Here is a 7,686-nt window from a genome sequence, read left to right as displayed (position 1 = left end):
ATGCTCTGGCACCAGCAGAGGCAATATGACTTGGAGTGGATGGACTCGGTTCCCGGCAGGCTCATTTTCTATGCTGTCAAATTGTCAAAGAAATGTTCATCCTCTTCCTCAAGCAAAGCTGGAGAGGACATTGTTGACATATGGGACATCCTTAAAGCATCCTCCCCACCCAGCCAGTGTTTGGAGACATGCACTAGGTCTGGAGGCTGGGAATAGGGCATTGCTCATTGCTTTAATGAGCATGAATGCTCAGAAAAAGCATATATATATATATATATATATATATATATATATATATATATATATACACACATACATACATACACACACATATGCATACATGCACATACATATATATATACATACACATGCATACAAATAAACATATATGTGTGTGTGCACATGTATGTGTATATATACATATACATATATACATATACATACATATATATATATATATGTATGTATATGTATATATGTATATATTGCCTGTACACTTAACCTAAGGAGGCTGGTGGTGGTAGAGCTTTGTTATAATAGTTTGGAGTTTTGTTTGGATAATTTCTTTTTTAATGTGACAGCTCCATTTTACAGTTTTCTCAGTACAGTGTTGTTGGTGATATTACCAAAGATGACAAAACAGTACATGCTGATCACTCAGAGTCACTTTGTCGCCAGATATAGAAATGACTTTTTCAAATTCCAGCTATAATCCTCCCAAACCTCTACTGAGGAAATGAATGAATCATCATCACCAAATGCAGAACTTGCTGTTACTCTCCGTGGATGACAAACAAGATCTCTCTTCTGCAGACCTCCTCTGGGGTGGGCCTCATGCTGGTTACACCACTGGCCATTCCCTTCCATCGCCACCGCCTGGAGTCCTCTGAACCCTCTCTTCACTGACAGCACTGGTAAGAGACAAGTCTAGGTAGCTCCCCAAACTTTTTGTAAGGAGAAACTGTTTTTCATTTCTGTGAAAGTTTGAGTGCAGGCTGGCTGCACTCCCTTCCTCCATAGCAAATCTCAGCACACCCAGAAGAGGAGGGTGGGCAGAGAGCAGATGAGTGGCAGTAAAGGGCCATGAGAGCCCTCCTACCCCAGGGAAGGTTTTGAGGACAACCTCAAGATTGGTCTGCTGGAGAATTAGCCCTGAGTGAAGTACAGTCCCACTCTCAGGCTCTCATTCTGGCAATGCCCACTGAAGTCTCAACCAAGACTTCATCCTCAGAGAAGAAACCTTAAAGGAATTTCTCCGAAATGGTCCCCTTCCCTGATCTGGTATAAATGAATGGAATAACTGACTAATTGAGTGAAGGGAGGAGAACAGGAGAAAGTGAATAAACTCTTGGTTTTCTGGACATCAAATTTCAGGAAAGAAAATTAGAAATGAGTTCTATAATGACCCCAATCTTTCTTTCTTCAGCAATGCAAGAGGAAGGAATAAAATAGCCTCTACGTTCAGAAATCTCCAATCCAAGGGAAACAAATTCTATCATGCAGTTTTTAACCAGGTAATTCTGCTATTGGTGCTGTGGTCATATCATGCACAGGGTTGAAAGCTCTTGGTGGGTGGGTGCTTGGTGATGTGTATGAGTTTCCAACTGCTCCTTTCTCCCAAGACCTATATGAAATGTGTTTCACCTCATTCAGCTTCTCCACCTGTCCCTACCTCAGAGAAGAGGCTATTTCTCCAAGACTGGTTCTTGGAACTTTGTCATTCAGAATCTGAGAATGGGAAGAGAAATATCTGAGGGGCTAGATGAGAAGGTAAGGACTAAGAAAGAGGCTGAACAAGAGTGAGAATGGGAAGGAGAGAGAAAACAGCCACGCTTGGAGAAGGTGTGGGGAGGGGTGATGACAGAAGATTGGTGGGCCATCAGAGCATGTGGAAAATAGGAAAATAAGATTTGAGGAGGAGAGAAACGGGGCATGGAGTAAGATGTGTTTCCCATGGATTGGTTCTTTTTTCATGCTTTTCAAGAGATGCAGATTGGCATTTCTTCTTAAATTTGTATTTGCTGTTGTGACTGTCATTCTTTGAATGTGACTCCATAGAGAGAACCACGTGGATCTTGAGCTTGTAACATTTTCTCAGTTCTAGTCCAGCCATCTCATCTTATGGCTGAGAAAACTGAAGCCAGAGAAGTAAAATCACTGGCTTCAAAAATGCAGGACAATCTAACAATGGAACTTTGACTGATTCCTCTGCCATTAGTCCAGTGTAGGTTCTACTACCCTGTGTTAAAAATATGGTTGTTCCTAAAAATACTCACATACAGCAGCCCCTCCTCCACAAGCCTGCCTTCTTACTGAGAAGATAAAAACCTCACACTCTCTCTTCAGCAGAAAGAATTTAAACTTCTGAAGAGAAAGCATCCCACCACAATAGAAGATGTTCGCTAAATAAATTAGGCTCCAGGGCTGGAAGTCAGCAGCCATGCCTCACATCTACAGAGTAAAGGCAGAATCTTTCCTTTGGGAGGCAAGCTGAAGTTAAAAGGAAAGGACAGATATTTGGTTGTTTAAAAGGTCCCTGTGTCTAATTAGCTCTTACGTTCCATCCAACAGATGGCAGTAGCAACATATTTTTTTAAATAAGCACCTAGAAGTCCAAAGTTCAGAAGAAAAGGATTGCCAGTGAAATGAGATGTAAAATCTTCCTGTCCTCATCAAAAACCAAGTTATCCACCCACCCTTCCTGAAGTAACATGGAATTAAAACAAACGAACAACAACAACAAAACACACCTACCTAATCGCTACTAGATAAAATCAACCAACAGTCCATTAATAACATGTTACTTATTACAAATTATCAATAACAACTGCTTTTGTGTTTTGTTTTTATTAGAAGAATTAGAGGTAATCCTAATTCCCCTTGTCTGTTGAATTTAGCTAGACTTAAATGAATGGTTGTAAATAGCTTGTTTTCCACACACCAGCATTCTTGAAGGGAAAAATAAATGGAACCCACAGGTTGCTAACAATTGTTAAAGAATCACCTGATTCTTGGAGTTTATTACACTTGTGAGCATTACTAGTTTTCAAATTGAGAAAGCATTTATGTTAGAAAGCAGTGTCTCTCTCTCCCTTTGGGATTACACTTCACTTATTATTTGAGTTATAGAAAAGTCAAGTAGATAATGCAATTTATCTCAATTGTAATTGTATTCAATTGAATACCTTGTAAAAAAATATAAGCGTATGTGTGTGGTACTGCATAAAAAATACATTTCTTTAGCTCTTTTTAAAATTCTATTTGTATCCCCCCACCCTGGCCTTTTTTTCCTTTCCTCTATTCCTATCCACGATTTTCTCCATATCTAATATCATCATGTAGAAGAAAAAGGACTACCTACAACCTGTTTCCCAGCATTAACAGACCGTGTCCTGGGGTAGCCACCTCAGGGAATTCACAGAGCCTCCTGGATATTTTAAATTTTGGAGGGAAACACAGTGATGGCTGTTGGACACATCGAGAACTGCTAGATCAAGGTAAGTCAGCCTTAACATTATATCTTTTCTTCTGTTTACTTGAGATTTAATTTGCACTTCTTTTTCTAACTTCCAAAGGTAGAAGCTCAGATGACTGATTTTAGGTCTTTCTCTTTTTTTAATATATGCATTAAATGCCATAAATTTTCCTTTAAGCACTATTTTCACTGCATTCCAGAAATTTTGATAAGTTGTATTTTCATTTTCATTTCTTTAAAAATAATTATTTTAATTTCTCTTGAGACTTTTCCATTGACCTATGTGTTATTTAGAAGTGTGTTGTTTACTCTCTATGTATTTGAGGATTTTGCAGCTACTATCTGTTAATGATTTCTAGTTTAATTCCTTTATGGTCTGAAAGCAGACGTTGTATGATTTCTATTCTTTTAAATGTATTAAGGTGTGTTTTGGCCCAAAATGTGTTCTATATTGGTGAATGTTGCATTTGAGCTTGAGAAGTCCGTCTAATCTGCTGTTATTGGATGAAGTATTCTATAGATGTCAACCATATCCAGTTAACTAATGGTACTGTTGAATGCAATTATTTCCTTACTGATTTTCTGCCTGTTGAATCTGTCCATTTCTGATAGAAGGATATTAAAGTATACAACTATAAATGTGGATTCATTTACTAGTCCTGTGGTTCTATCAGTTTTTGCTTCTAGTATTTGGGGTGCTCTGTTGTTAGGTGCATACACATTAAGAGTTGTTATGTTGGGCTTCCCTGGTAGTGCAGTGGTTGAGAATCTGCCTGCCAGTGCAGGGGACACGGGTTCCATCCCTGGTCCAGGAAGATCCTGCATGCTGTGAAGCAGCTAAGCCCATGCACCACAACTACTGGGCCTATGCTCTAGAGCCCACGAACCACAACTACTGAGCCCACATGCCACAACTACTGAAGTCTGTGCTCCTAGAACCCATGCTCCACAACAAGAGAAGCCACCACAATGAGAAGCCCGCTAACCGCAACGAAGAGTAGTCCCCACTCGCCACAACAAGAGAAAAGCCCACACACAGCAACGAAGACCCAACGCAGCCAGAAACAATAAATAAATAAAATAAAATAATAAAATAAATAAATTTATATTAAAAAAAGAGTTGTTATGTCTCTTTGGACATAACACATCACTATGTAATGCCCCTCTTTATCTCTGATAACTTTCCTTGCTTTGAAGTCTAATCCATCTGAAATTAATATAGCTATTCATGTTTTTTTTGATTAGTGTTAGCATGGTATATATTTCTTCATCTCTTTACTTTTAATCTATATACAACTTTATACTTAAGGTAGATTTTTTTTTGGCTGTGCCACACGGCTTATGGGATCTGTTCCCAACCAGGGATTGAACCAGGCCACAGCAGTGAAAACGCTGAATCCTAACCATTAGACCACCAGGGAACTCCCTAAAGTAGATTTTTTGTAGACCATACATAACTGGGTCTTGGTTTTTGATCCACTGTAATGAGCACTGTCTTTAGTTGGTATATTTAGATCAATGAAGTTTAAAGCAATTGCAACATAGTTGGATGAATATCTACCATAGTTATTACTATTTTCTATTTGTTACCAATGTTTTTTGTTCTTATTTTTTTCTTCCGCACTCTGCCTTCTGTGGTTTTAATTGAACGTTTTATATGATTCCATTTTCTCTCCTTCTTCACTTATCAATTATGCTTATTTTCTACTTTTTAATTTGTTACTCTAGAGTTTGCAATATACATTTGCAACTAATCCAAATCCACTTTCAAATAACACTATACCACTTCATGGGCAATGCAAGTACCTTATAATAACAAAATAATCACACTTTCTCCCTCCAGTTCCTTGTATTATTGCTGTCATTCATTGCACTACATACATAAGCATATATAGAAGCATATACATAAACATACATAAACATGTAATGTATTGTTCATAATATTGTTAATAGTCTAATATATTGTTGCTATCATTATTTTTGAACAACTGTTATCTGTTAGATCAATTAAGAATAAGAAAAGTAAAGTTTTTTATTTTATCTTTACTTACTCCTTCTGATGCTCTTCCTTTCTTTATGTAAATCCAAGTTTCTGACCTATTTCATTTTCCTTCTCTCTAAAGAACTTCTTTCAACATTTCTTGCTCACCTTGTCTACGGGCAACAAATTCCTTCAATTTTTGTTTGTCTGAGAAAGTCTCTATTTCTCCTGCACCTTTGAAGGATAATTTTGCAGGGTACAGAATTGGTGACCTCACTTCTCTGATGGATCTGAAAAGAGTTGTTGATTTTTTTTAATTTGTTCAGCTCTTTCCTTATTGTTAGAATGGACTGGTGACTTCTAAGCTCCTTACATGGAAGTCCCATGCTCTTTTCTAAATGTTGTCTTTCTTTCATAAAAACAGTGTAATGATGATTGACTCAGTTCACAAATCTCTCCTGCCTCAGATTGTCCTAAATGTGCAGAAGTAGTCTTTGGACAGCCTAACCCACACAAAGGGTGGGCACTGACTAAACTGAACGACTAAGAATCTCCACCCTAGGAATTGGGTCAGAGAAAGTCAGTATCCCCTAATAGACTATCTTTCACCTCCTTGTGAAGGTTCAAAACAAAAATTGGTCTCCAGTGATTTTTTTTTTTAATGAATAAATCAGAAAGAAAGAGATGCAAGACAAATTCAGGATGATTTTCCTGTTCTTGGGTCAGTGCAAGCCTGGTCTCCAGCTGTGCATCCTTATTTACTCAGGACATAAAAGGACTCACCTTTTTTACTCAGCTTCCCCAAGAAAATTTCTGTTTCTTACAACCAAGAAGTCAAATTCAGTGAGTCTGAATCTGTCCATAAACTAAAGTGGGCATGAATACCACATTTCCATATTGTCTGAGGTAGTGGGAAAGTCATCCACCATCTGGGTAGCTCAAAGGTCTAGGGTCTTCCCTAGCTCCAGACAATGGGAAAGAGCCAGCTTCCAAGACCAGAGGAGCCAGGGTAGCCACACACACAACTCCAGGATCACCTACTGTGTGAAGTCAGTGGGAGTCATGAACATAGATTGTGTGGCCATCAAATAAACTACTCTGGAGAGAAAGCAGGAAGACTGTTTCCCAGAAGAGAAAACCATTTCTAGAAGGAAACCAGAAGGCTCTGCCTAACTGGACATCTGAGTAATCCTGAAGGTAAGGGAATGTAATTGCCCATGGTTTTGCTGAATCTGAAGAAATAATAGATATATCACGGCAGGTCACATGCAAGAAGAGAATTGCAAGAACTACAAGGGACCTAAGACATCTTGGAGTTTGAAGGTTTAGAAAAATACAGAGACCGCAAAGTCTCTCAGTCCCACAAAACTCTAGGCACTGTTTCTCTTCTCTCAGATCAGATACCATCAGCCAGGAAAGGGAACGAGGAAGAGGCTGGTACATGGTGATGCCACCATGCAGGCTGTGGGGACTGCTCCCTTCCAGCCTCACCCCTAAGTGTCAGGACATTTAATTTAAACATTCATTTGTGTTTGGTTACCTAATGTAATCGTATTCCCTCCCTCTGTTTCAACAGGCAGAGGGGCCCTTAGTCATCAAAAATGCTGGGAGGCTCTTCTCATTTTCATAAGAGCTACACACTCATTGAATAGGTCATTCTTAGGGTCTGAGTGGAGGTGGAGGCACAGAAAAGAGCATGTATTAGTACTTCATTCCTTTTTATTTATTTATTTATTTTTTAAAATGATGAGTTGGGTTCCTTTTTTAAGAAAAATATTTATTTATTTGGCTGTGTCAGGTCTTAGTTGCAGCACGTGGGATCTTTCGTTGCGGCGCACGGGCTCTTTGTTGCAGCGTGTGGGCTTCTGTCTAGCTGTGGCATGCAGGCTCTAGGCTAGAGCGCGCAGGCTTAGTTGCCCCATGGCATATGGGATCTTAGTTGCCTGACCAGGGATTGAACCCACGCCCCCTGCATTGGAAGGCAGATTCTTAACCACTGGACCACCAGGGAAGTCCCAACTTCATTCCTTTTTTTTTTTTTTTTTTTTTTTTAAACATCTTTATTGAAGTATAATTGCCTTACAATGGTGTGTTAGCTTCTGCTTTATAACAAAGTTAATCAGTTATACATATACAATATGTTCCCATATCTCTTCCCTCTTGCATCTCCCTCCCTCCCACCCTCCCCATCCCACCCCTCTAGGTGGTCACAAAGCACCAAGCTGATCTC

The 7,686-nt window shown here is 39.1% G+C and overlaps 1 long non-coding RNA gene across 1 annotated transcript in view; it reads left to right on the top strand.

Moving 5' to 3' along the window:
• Positions 1-453: 453 nt before the first annotated feature.
• LOC309625556 overlaps positions 454-7,686 on the top strand; it is a 303,557-nt gene continuing 296,324 nt past the window's right edge. Inside the window, exon 1 of the long non-coding RNA XR_014242595.1 lies at positions 454-5,497. This is a non-coding gene — a long non-coding RNA (uncharacterized lncRNA). The remainder of the gene's footprint in view (positions 5,498-7,686) is intronic.

The sequence above is a fragment of the Balaenoptera borealis genome, assembly GCF_965194805.1.
Source record: "Balaenoptera borealis genome assembly, chromosome: 3".
Lineage (NCBI taxonomy): Eukaryota > Metazoa > Chordata > Mammalia > Artiodactyla > Balaenopteridae > Balaenoptera > Balaenoptera borealis.
Note: the sequence above shows the minus strand (reverse complement) of the source record. Positions and strands in the feature narration are given on the sequence as shown.